The sequence below is a fragment of the Dendrobates tinctorius genome, unplaced genomic scaffold (assembly GCF_039654945.1).
Source record: "Dendrobates tinctorius isolate UK_male_01 unplaced genomic scaffold, ASM3965494v1 ptg000348l, whole genome shotgun sequence".
In the NCBI taxonomy this organism is placed as follows: Eukaryota; Metazoa; Chordata; class Amphibia; order Anura; family Dendrobatidae; genus Dendrobates; species Dendrobates tinctorius.
In genome coordinates this window covers 272049-284791 of record NW_027362014.1, presented here as the reverse complement: position 1 = coordinate 284791, position 12743 = coordinate 272049, and the positions used below count along the sequence as shown (strand labels likewise).

The window sequence follows — 12743 nt, the reverse complement described above, 5'->3', positions numbered from 1 at the left end:
GCTTTGAAACTGCAAGCCCTGGTGTCCTCCTTTCATTCCCGCATCAGCACCGCTACATTGGGGGTATCAACATCTACACCATCCTGTGCCCCAACTCCTCCATCGCCCCTATACACTGCCCTGGGAATACAGCTCAACCTGTGGGGAGCTATACCATCTATGCTGCATCACACCATCAGCCCCAGAGGATCTGCACGCAGCGTTGGCTTAACATCTTACTTGCCAAATTCCACGGGTGGCGTCACGAAACTATATTACAACCAAACACCACCGCCATTGATATTGGGGCCCAGGGTCAAGGACCGTGTCACCGCTGCTGTGACACACCATCCCCCTGACACCGGCCCGATACCGAGAACCCCACAGCCCTGGGTGAAGCCAGCAACGGGCTACCCACTGACAACCAGGCTGTGCACCATGTCAGCAGTTGTCAATCCCGCCCCGGTGACGACATCAATGATATCACGTCCTGGCTGCTCCCGCTCGCTCAGGGTCGCGCTTTCTTCCTGCCCCTTATCTGTAGTAAATACTTACATTTTTCAGTTAATTATAAAAAGCCGGTCAAGGTCCAGATCTGATCTGACCGTGTCTCGCAGTCACACGGCCTCCGGCTCGCTGCATGGTGAGTAGATCTGCTCCTCAATAATCGGGGACATCGGGGGATCCTGGGCAGATTACAGAGCAGAGATTAGGGGTCACATCGCCGGTAATGAGAGGATCAAACAGTGAATCACTACTCCCATCATCCCTGACCCCGGAGCTCACAATCTAATCTCCTATCACACAGTGTATCACTACTCCCATCATCCCTGACCCCGGAGCTCACAATCTAATCTCCTATCACACAGAGTATCACTACTCCCATCATCCCTGACCCCGGAGCTCACAATCTAATCTCCTATCACACAGAGTATCACTACTCCCATCATCCCTGACCCCGGAGCTCACAATCTAATCTCCTATCACACAGAGTATCACTACTCCCATCATCCCTGACCCCGGAGCTCACAATCTAATCTCCTATCACACAGTGTATCACTACTCCCATCATCCCTGACCCCAGAGCTCACAATCTAATCTCCTATCACACAGAGTATCACTACTCCCATCATCCCTGACCCCGGAGCTCACAATCTAATCTCCTATCACACAGTGTATCACTACTCCCATCATCCCCGACCCCGGAGCTCACAATCTAATCTCCTATCACACAGTGTATCACTACTCCCATCATCCCCGACCCCGGAGCTCACAATCTAATCTCCTATCACACAGTGTATCACTACTCCCATCATCCCCGACCCCAGAGCTCACAATCTAATCTCCTATCACACAGTGTATCACTACTCCCATCATCCCCGACCCCGGAGCTCACAATCTAATCTCCTATCACACAGTGTATCACTACTCCCATCATCCCCGACCCCAGAGCTCACAATCTAATCTCCTATCACACAGTGTATCACTACTCCCATCATCCCTGACCCCAGAGCTCACAATCTAATCTCCTATCACACAGTGTATCACTACTCCCATCATCCCTGCCCCCAGAGCTCACAATCTAATCTCCTATCACACAGTGTATCACTACTCCCATCATCCCCGACCCCAGAGCTCACAATCTAATCTCCTATCACACAGTGTATCACTACTCCCATCATCCCTGACCCCAGAGCTCACAATCTAATCTCCTATCACACAGTGTATCACTACTCCCATCATCCCTGACCCCGGAGCTCACAATCTAATCTCCTATCACACAGTGTATCACTACTCCCATCATCCCCGACCCCGGAGCTCACAATCTAATCTCCTATCACACAGTGTATCACTACTCCCATCATCCCTGACCCCGGAGCTCACAATCTAATCTCCTATCACACAGTGTATCACTACTCCCATCATCCCTGACCCCAGAGCTCACAATCTAATCTCCTATCACACAGTGTATCACTACTCCCATCATCCCTGACCCCAGAGCTCACAATCTAATCTCCTATCACACAGTGTATCACTACTCCCATCATCCCCGACCCCAGAGCTCACAATCTAATCTCCTATCACACAGTGTATCACTACTCCCATCATCCCCGACCCCAGAGCTCACAATCTAATCTCCTATCACACAGTGTATCACTACCCCCATCATCCCTGACCCCAGAGCTCACAATCTAATCTCCTATCACACAGTGTATCACTACTCCCATCATCCCCGACCCCGGAGCTCACAATCTAATCTCCTATCACACAGTGTATCACTACTCCCATCATCCCTGACCCCGGAGCTCACAATCTAATCTCCTATCACACAGTGTATCACTACCCCCATCATCCCTGACCCCAGAGCTCACAATCTAATCTCCTATCACACAGTGTATCACTACTCCCATCATCCCCGACCCCAGAGCTCACAATCCAATCTCCTATCACACAGTGTATCACTACTCCCATCATCCCTGACCCCAGAGCTCACAATCTAATCTCCTATCACACAGTGTATCACTACTCCCATCATCCCTGACCCCGGAGCTCACAATCTAATCTCCTATCACACAGTGTATCACTACTCCCATCATCCCTGACCCCAGAGCTCACAATCTAATCTCCTATCACACAGTGTATCACTACTCCCATCATCCCTGACCCCAGAGCTCACAATCTAATCTCCTATCACACAGTGTATCACTACTCCCATCATCCCTGACCCCAGAGCTCACAATCTAATCTCCTATCACACAGTGTATCACTACTCCCATCATCCCTGACCCCAGAGCTCACAATCTAATCTCCTATCACACAGAGTATCACTACTCCCATCATCCCTGACCCCGGAGCTCACAATCTAATCTCCTATCACACAGTGTATCACTACTCCCATCATCCCCGACCCCGGAGCTCACAATCTAATCTCCTATCACACAGTGTATCACTACTCCCATCATCCCCGACCCCAGAGCTCACAATCTAATCTCCTATCACACAGTGTATCACTACTCCCATCATCCCCGACCCCGGAGCTCACAATCTAATCTCCTATCACACAGTGTATCACTACTCCCATCATCCCTGACCCGAGCTCACAATCTAATCTCCTATCACACAGTGTATCACTACTCCCATCATCCCTGACCCGAGCTCACAATCTAATCTCCTATCACACAGTGTATCACTACTCCCATCATCCCCGACCCCGGAGCTCACAATCTAATCTCCTATCACACAGTGTATCACTACTCCCATCATCCCCGACCCCAGAGCTCACAATCTAATCTCCTATCACACAGTGTATCACTACTCCCATCATCCCTGACCCCAGAGCTCACAATCTAATCTCCTATCACACAGTGTATCACTACTCCCATCATCCCTGCCCCCAGAGCTCACAATCTAATCTCCTATCACACAGTGTATCACTACTCCCATCATCCCCGACCCCAGAGCTCACAATCTAATCTCCTATCACACAGTGTATCACTACTCCCATCATCCCTGACCCCGGAGCTCACAATCTAATCTCCTATCACACAGTGTATCACTACTCCCATCATCCCTGACCCCGGAGCTCACAATCTAATCTCCTATCACACAGTGTATCACTACTCCCATCATCCCTGACCCCGGAGCTCACAATCTAATCTCCTATCACACAGTGTATCACTACTCCCATCATCCCTGACCCCAGAGCTCACAATCTAATCTCCTATCACACAGTGTATCACTACTCCCATCATCCCTGACCCCAGAGCTCACAATCTAATCTCCTATCACACAGTGTATCACTACTCCCATCATCCCCGACCCCAGAGCTCACAATCTAATCTCCTATCACACAGTGTATCACTACTCCCATCATCCCCGACCCCAGAGCTCACAATCTAATCTCCTATCACACAGTGTATCACTACCCCCATCATCCCTGACCCCAGAGCTCACAATCTAATCTCCTATCACACAGTGTATCACTACTCCCATCATCCCCGACCCCGGAGCTCACAATCTAATCTCCTATCACACAGTGTATCACTACTCCCATCATCCCCGACCCCAGAGCTCACAATCCAATCTCCTATCACACAGTGTATCACTACTCCCATCATCCCTGACCCCAGAGCTCACAATCTAATCTCCTATCACACAGTGTATCACTACTCCCATCATCCCTGACCCCGGAGCTCACAATCTAATCTCCTATCACACAGTGTATCACTACTCCCATCATCCCTGACCCCAGAGCTCACAATCTAATCTCCTATCACACAGTGTATCACTACTCCCATCATCCCTGACCCCAGAGCTCACAATCTAATCTCCTATCACACAGTGTATCACTACTCCCATCATCCCTGACCCCAGAGCTCACAATCTAATCTCCTATCACACAGTGTATCACTACTCCCATCATCCCCGACCCCGGAGCTCACAATCTAATCTCCCATCACACAGTGTATCACTACTCCCATCATCCCCGACCCCAGAGCTCACAATCTAATCTCCCATCACACAGTGTATCACTACTCCCATCATCCCTGACCCCGGAGCTCACAATCTAATCTCCTATCACACAGTGTATCACTACTCCCATCATCCCCGACCCCAGAGCTCACAATCCAATCTCCTATCACACAGTGTATCACTACTCCCATCATCCCGGACCCCAGAGCTCACAATCTAATCTCCTATCACACAGTGTATCACTACTCCCATCATCCCCGACCCCAGAGCTCACAATCTAATCTCCTATCACACAGTGTATCACTACTCCCATCATCCCTGACCCCGGAGCTCACAATCTAATCTCCTATCACACAGTGTATCACTACTCCCATCATCCCTGACCCCGGAGCTCACAATCTAATCTCCTATCACACAGTGTATCACTACTCCCATCATCCCTGACCCCGGAGCTCACAATCTAATCTCCTATCACACAGTGTATCACTACTCCCATCATCCCTGACCCCGGAGCTCACAATCTAATCTCCTATCACACAGTGTATCACTACTCCCATCATCCCTGACCCCAGAGCTCACAATCTAATCTCCTATCACACAGTGTATCACTACTCCCATCATCCCTGACCCCGGAGCTCACAATCTAATCTCCTATCACACAGTGTATCACTACTCCCATCATCCCTGACCCCGGAGCTCACAATCTAATCTCCTATCACACAGTGTATCACTACTCCCATCATCCCTGACCCCAGAGCTCACAATCTAATCTCCTATCACACAATGTATCACTACTCCCATCATCCCTGACCCCGGAGCTCACAATCTAATCTCCTATCACACAGTGTATCACTACTCCCATCATCCCTGACCCCAGACCTCACAATCTAATCTCCTATCACACAGTGTATCACTACTCCCATCATCCCTGACCCCAGAGCTCACAATCTAATCTCCTATCACACAGTGTATCACTACTCCCATCATCCCTGACCCCGGAGCTCACAATCTAATCTCCTATCACACAGTGTATCACTACTCCCATCATCCCTGACCCCGGAGCTCACAATCTAATCTCCTATCACACAGTGTATCACTACTCCCATCATCCCCGACCCCAGAGCTCACAATCTAATCTCCTATCACACAGTGTATCACTACTCCCATCATCCCTGACCCCAGAGCTCACAATCTAATCTCCTATCACACAGTGTATCACTACTCCCATCATCCCCGACCCCGGAGCTCACAATCTAATCTCCTATCACACAGTGTATCACTACTCCCATCATCCCCGACCCCAGAGCTCACAATCTAATCTCCTATCACACAGTGTATCACTACTCCCATCATCCCTGACCCCAGACCTCACAATCTAATCTCCTATCACACAGTGTATCACTACTCCCATCATCCCTGACCCCAGAGCTCACAATCTAATCTCCTATCACACAGTGTATCACTACTCCCATCATCCCTGACCCCGGAGCTCACAATCTAATCTCCTATCACACAGTGTATCACTACTCCCATCATCCCTGACCCCGGAGCTCACAATCTAATCTCCTATCACACAGTGTATCACTACTCCCATCATCCCCGACCCCAGAGCTCACAATCTAATCTCCTATCACACAGTGTATCACTACTCCCATCATCCCTGACCCCAGAGCTCACAATCTAATCTCCTATCACACAGTGTATCACTACTCCCATCATCCCCGACCCCGGAGCTCACAATCTAATCTCCTATCACACAGTGTATCACTACTCCCATCATCCCCGACCCCAGAGCTCACAATCTAATCTCCTATCACACAGTGTATCACTACTCCCATCATCCCTGACCCCAGAGCTCACAATCTAATCTCCTATCACACGGTGTATCACTACTCCCATCATCCCTGACCCCAGAGCTCACAATCTAATCTCCTATCACACAGTGTATCACTACTCCCATCATCCCTGACCCCGGAGCTCACAATCTAATCTCCTATCACACAGTGTATCACTACTCCCATCATCCCTGACCCCAGAGCTCACAATCTAATCTCCTATCACACAGTGTATCACTACTCCCATCATCCCTGACCCTGGAGCTCACAATCTAATCTCCTATCACACAGTGTATCACTACTCCCATCATCCCTGACCCCAGAGCTCACAATCTAATCTCCTATCACACAGTGTATCACTACTCCCATCATCCCCGACCCCGGAGCTCACAATCTAATCTCCTATCACACAGTGTATCACTACTCCCATCATCCCTGACCCCAGAGCTCACAATCTAATCTCCTATCACACAGTGTATCACTACTCCCATCATCCCCGACCCCGGAGCTCACAATCTAATCTCCTATCACACAGTGTATCACTACTCCCATCATCCCCGACCCCAGAGCTCACAATCTAATCTCCTATCACACAGTGTATCACTACTCCCATCATCCCTGACCCCGGAGCTCACAATCTAATCTCCTATCACACAGTGTATCACTACTCCCATCATCCCCGACCCCGGAGCTCACAATCTAATCTCCTATCACACAGTGTATCACTACTCCCATCATCCCCGACCCCAGAGCTCACAATCTAATCTCCTATCACACAGTGTATCACTACTCCCATCATCCCCGACCCCAGAGCTCACAATCTAATCTCCTATCACACAGTGTATCACTACTCCCATCATCCCCGACCCCGGAGATCACAATCTAATCTCTTATCACACAGTGTATCACTACTCCCATCATCCCTGACCCCAGAGCTCACAATCTAATCTCCTATCACACAGTGTATCACTACTTCCATCATCCCCGACCCCAGAGCTCACAATCTAATCTCCTATCACACAGTGTATCACTACTCCCATCATCCCTGACCCCAGAGCTCACAATCTAATCTCCTATCACACAGTGTATCACTACTCCCATCATCCCCGACCCCAGAGCTCACAATCTAATCTCCTATCACACAGTGTATCACTACTCCCATCATCCCTGACCCCAGAGCTCACAATCTAATCTCCTATCACACAGTGTATCACTACTCCCATCATCCCCGACCCCAGAGCTCACAATCTAATCTCCTATCACACAGTGTATCACTACTCCCATCATCCCCGATCCCGGAGCTCACAATCTAATCTCCTATCACACAGTGTATCACTACTCCCATCATCCCCGACCCCAGAGCTCACAATCTAATCTCCTATCACACAGTGTATCACTACTCCCATCATCCCTGACCCCAGAGCTCACAATCTAATCTCCTATCACACAGTGTATCACTACTCCCATCATCCCTGACCCCAGAGCTCACAATCTAATCTCCTATCACACAGTGTATCACTACTCCCATCATCCCTGACCCCGGAGCTCACAATCTAATCTCCTATCACACAGTGTATCACTACTCCCATCATCCCTGACCCCGGAGCTCACAATCTAATCTCCTATCACACAGTGTATCACTACTCCCATCATCCCTGACCCCAGAGCTCACAATCTAATCTCCTATCACACAGTGTATCACTACTCCCATCATCCCTGACCCCGGAGCTCACAATCTAATCTCCTATCACACAGTGTATCACTACTCCCATCATCCCTGACCCCGGAGCTCACAATCTAATCTCCTATCACACAGTGTATCACTACTCCCATCATCCCTGACCCCGGAGCTCACAATCTAATCTCCTATCACACAGTGTATCACTACTCCCATCATCCCTGACCCCAGAGCTCACAATCTAATCTCCTATCACACAGTGTATCACTACTCCCATCATCCCTGACCCCAGAGCTCACAATCTAATCTCCTATCACACAGTGTATCACTACTCCCATCATCCCTGACCCCAGAGCTCACAATCTAATCTCCTATCACACAGTGTATCACTACTCCCATCATCCCTGACCCCAGAGCTCACAATCTAATCTCCTATCACACAGTGTATCACTACTCCCATCATCCCTGACCCCAGAGCTCACAATCTAATCTCCTATCACACAGTGTATCACTACTCCCATCATCCCTGACCCCGGAGCTCACAATCTAATCTCCTATCACACAGTGTATCACTACTCCCATCATCCCCGACCCCGGAGCTCACAATCTAATCTCCTATCACACAGTGTATCACTACTCCCATCATCCCCGACCCCAGAGCTCACAATCTAATCTCCTATCACACAGTGTATCACTACTCCCATCATCCCTGACCCCAGAGCTCACAATCTAATCTCCTATCACACAGTGTATCACAACTCCCATCATCCCTGACCCCGGAGCTCACAATCTAATCTCCTATCACACAGTGTATCACTACTCCCATCATCCCTGACCCCGGAGCTCACAATCTAATCTCCTATCACACAGTGTATCACTACTCCCATCATCCCTGACCCCAGAGCTCACAATCTAATCTCCTATCACACAGTGTATCACTACTCCCATCATCCCTGACCCCAGAGCTCACAATCTAATCTCCTATCACACAGTGTATCACTACTCCCATCATCCCTGACCCCGGAGCTCACAATCTAATCTCCTATCACACAGTGTATCACTACTCCCATCATCCCTGACCCCAGAGCTCACAATCTAATCTCCTATCACACAGTGTATCACTACTCCCATCATCCCTGACCCCAGAGCTCACAATCTAATCTCCTATCACACAGTGTATCACTACTCCCATCATCCCTGACCCCAGAGCTCACAATCTAATCTCCTATCACACAGTGTATCACTACTCCCATCATCCCTGACCCCGGAGCTCACAATCTAATCTCCTATCACACAGTGTATCACTACTCCCATCATCCCTGACCCCAGAGCTCACAATCTAATCTCCTATCACACAGTGTATCACTACTCCCATCATCCCTGACCCCGGAGCTCACAATCTAATCTCCTATCACACAGTGTATCACTACTCCCATCATCCCCGACCCCAGAGCTCACAATCTAATCTCCTATCACACAGTGTATCACTACTCCCATCATCCCTGACCCCAGAGCTCACAATCTAATCTCCTATCACACAGTGTATCACTACTCCCATCATCCCTGACCCCGGAGCTCACAATCTAATCTCCTATCACACAGTGTATCACTACTCCCATCATCCCTGACCCCAGAGCTCACAATCTAATCTCCTATCACACAGTGTATCACTACTCCCATCATCCCTGACCCCAGAGCTCACAATCTAATCTCCTATCACACAGTGTATCACTACTCCCATCATCCCTGACCCCAGAGCTCACAATCTAATCTCCTATCACACAGTGTATCACTACTCCCATCATCCCTGACCCCGGAGCTCACAATCTAATCTCCTATCACACAGTGTATCACTACTCCCATCATCCCTGACCCCGGAGCTCACAATCTAATCTCCTATCACACAGTGTATCACTACTCCCATCATCCCCGACCCCAGAGCTCACAATCTAATCTCCTATCACACAGTGTATCACTACTCCCATCATCCCTGACCCCAGAGCTCACAATCTAATCTCCTATCACACAGTGTATCACTACTCCCATCATCCCTGACCCCGGAGCTCACAATCTAATCTCCTATCACACAGTGTATCACTACTCCCATCATCCCCGACCCCGGAGCTCACAATCTAATCTCCTATCACACAGTGTATCACTACTCCCATCATCCCTGACCCCACAATCTAATTTATCACACAGTGTATCACTACTCCCATCATCCCTGACCCCAGAGCTCACAATCTAATCTCCTATCACACAGTGTATCACTACTCCCATCATCCCTGACCCCAGAGCTCACAATCTAATCTCCTATCACACAGTGTATCACTACTCCCATCATCCCTGACCCCAGAGCTCACAATCTAATCTCCTATCACACAGTGTATCACTACTCCCATCATCCCTGACCCCGGAGCTCACAATCTAATCTCCTATCACACAGTGTATCACTACTCCCATCATCCCTGACCCCGGAGCTCACAATCTAATCTCCTATCACACAGTGTATCACTACTCCCATCATCCCCGACCCCAGAGCTCACAATCTAATCTCCTATCACACAGTGTATCACTACTCCCATCATCCCCGACCCCGGAGCTCACAATCTAATCTCCTATCACACAGTGTATCACTACTCCCATCATCCCTGACCCCGGAGCTCACAATCTAATCTCCTATCACACAGTGTATCACTACTCCCATCATCCCTGACCCCGGAGCTCACAATCTAATCTCCTATCACACAGTGTATCACTACTCCCATCATCCCCGACCCCAGAGTTCACAATCTAATCTCCTATCACACAGTGCATCACTACTCCCATCATCCCTGACCCCGGAGCTCACAATTTAATCTCCTATCACACAGTGTATCACTACTCCCATCATCCCCGACCCCGGAGCTCACAATCTAATCTCCTATCACACAGTGTATCACTACTCCCATCATCCCTGACCCCGGAGCTCACAATCTAATCTCCTATCACACAGTGTATCACTACTCCCATCATCCCTGACCCCGGAGCTCACAATCTAATCTCCTATCACACAGTGCATCACTACTCCCATCATCCCTGACCCCGGAGCTCACAATCTAATCTCCTATCACACAGTGTATCACTACTCCCATCATCCCTGACCCCGGAGCTCACAATCTAATCTCCTATCACACAGTGTATCACTACTCCCATCATCCCTGACCCCAGAGTTCACAATCTAATCTCCTATCACACAGTGTATCACTACTCCCATCATCCCTGACCCCAGAGCTCACAATCTAATCTCCTATCACACAGTGTATCACTACTCCCATCATCCCTGACCCCAGAGCTCACAATCTAATCTCCTATCACACAGTGTATCACTACTCCCATCATCCCCGACCCCAGAGCTCACAATCTAATCTCCTATCACACAGTGTATCACTACTCCCATCATCCCTGACCCCAGAGCTCACAATCTAATCTCCTATCACACAGTGCATCACTACTCCCATCATCCCTGACCCCGGAGCTCACAATCTAATCTCCTATCACACAGTGTATCACTACTCCCATCATCCCTGACCCCAGAGCTCACAATCTAATCTCCTATCACACAGTGTATCACTACTCCCATCATCCCTGACCCCAGAGCTCACAATCTAATCTCCTATCACACAGTGTATCACTACTCCCATCATCCCTGACCCCAGAGCTCACAATCTAATCTCCTATCACACAGTGTATCACTACTCCCATCATCCCTGACCCCGGAGCTCACAATCTAATCTCCTATCACACAGTGTATCACTACTCCCATCATCCCTGACCCCAGAGCTCACAATCTAATCTCCTATCACACAATGTATCACTACTCCCATCATCCCTGACCCCGGAGCTCACAATCTAATCTCCTATCACACAGCGTATCACTACTCCCATCATCCCTGACCCCGGAGCTCACAATCTAATCTCCTATCACACAGTGTATCACTACTCCCATCATCCCTGACCCCAGAGCTCACAATCTAATCTCCTATCACACAGTGTATCACTACTCCCATCATCCCTGACCCCGGAGCTCACAATCTAATCTCCTATCACACAGTGTATCACTACTCCCATCATCCCTGACCTCAGAGCTCACAATCTAATCTCCTATCACACAATGTATCACTACTCCCATCATCCCCGACCCCAGAGCTCACAATCTAATCTCCTATCACACAGTGTATCACTACTCCCATCATCCCCGACCCCAGAGCTCACAATCTAATCTCCTATCACACAATGTATCACTACTCCCATCATCCCTGACCCCAGAGCTCACAATCTAATCTCCTATCACACAGTGTATCACTACTCCCATCATCCCTGACCCCGGAGCTCACAATCTATCTTCCTATCACACAGTGCATCACTACTCCCATCATCCCTGACCCCAGAGCTCACAATCTAATCTCCTATCACACAGTGTATCACTACTCCCATCATCCCTGACCCCAGAGCTCACAATCTAATCTCCTATCACACAGTGTATCACTACTCCCATCATCCCTGACCCCAGAGCTCACAATCTAATCTCCTATCACACAATGTATCACTACTCCCATCATCCCTGACCCCAGAGCTCACAATCTAATCTCCTATCACACAGTGTATCACTACTCCCATCATCCCTGACCCCAGAGCTCACAATCTAATCTCCTATCACACAATGTATCACTACTCCCATCATCCCTGACCCCGGAGCTCACAATCTAATCTCCTATCACACAGTGTATCACTACTCC

At 49.0% G+C, this 12743-nt stretch overlaps 1 protein-coding gene across 2 annotated transcripts in view; it reads left to right on the top strand.

Annotated features, from left to right (window-relative positions):
* The first annotated feature begins 512 nt into the window (after positions 1–512).
* Positions 513–12743, top strand: part of LOC141075024 (solute carrier organic anion transporter family member 1A2-like) — a 101577-nt gene continuing 89346 nt past the window's right edge. The window contains exon 1 of one of the 2 annotated variants that reach the window (XM_073562345.1): positions 513–622. The gene's annotated coding sequence lies outside the window, so the exon portion shown is untranslated. The remainder of the gene's footprint in view (positions 623–12743) is intronic. The other variant, XM_073562344.1, reaches the window with a different exon arrangement.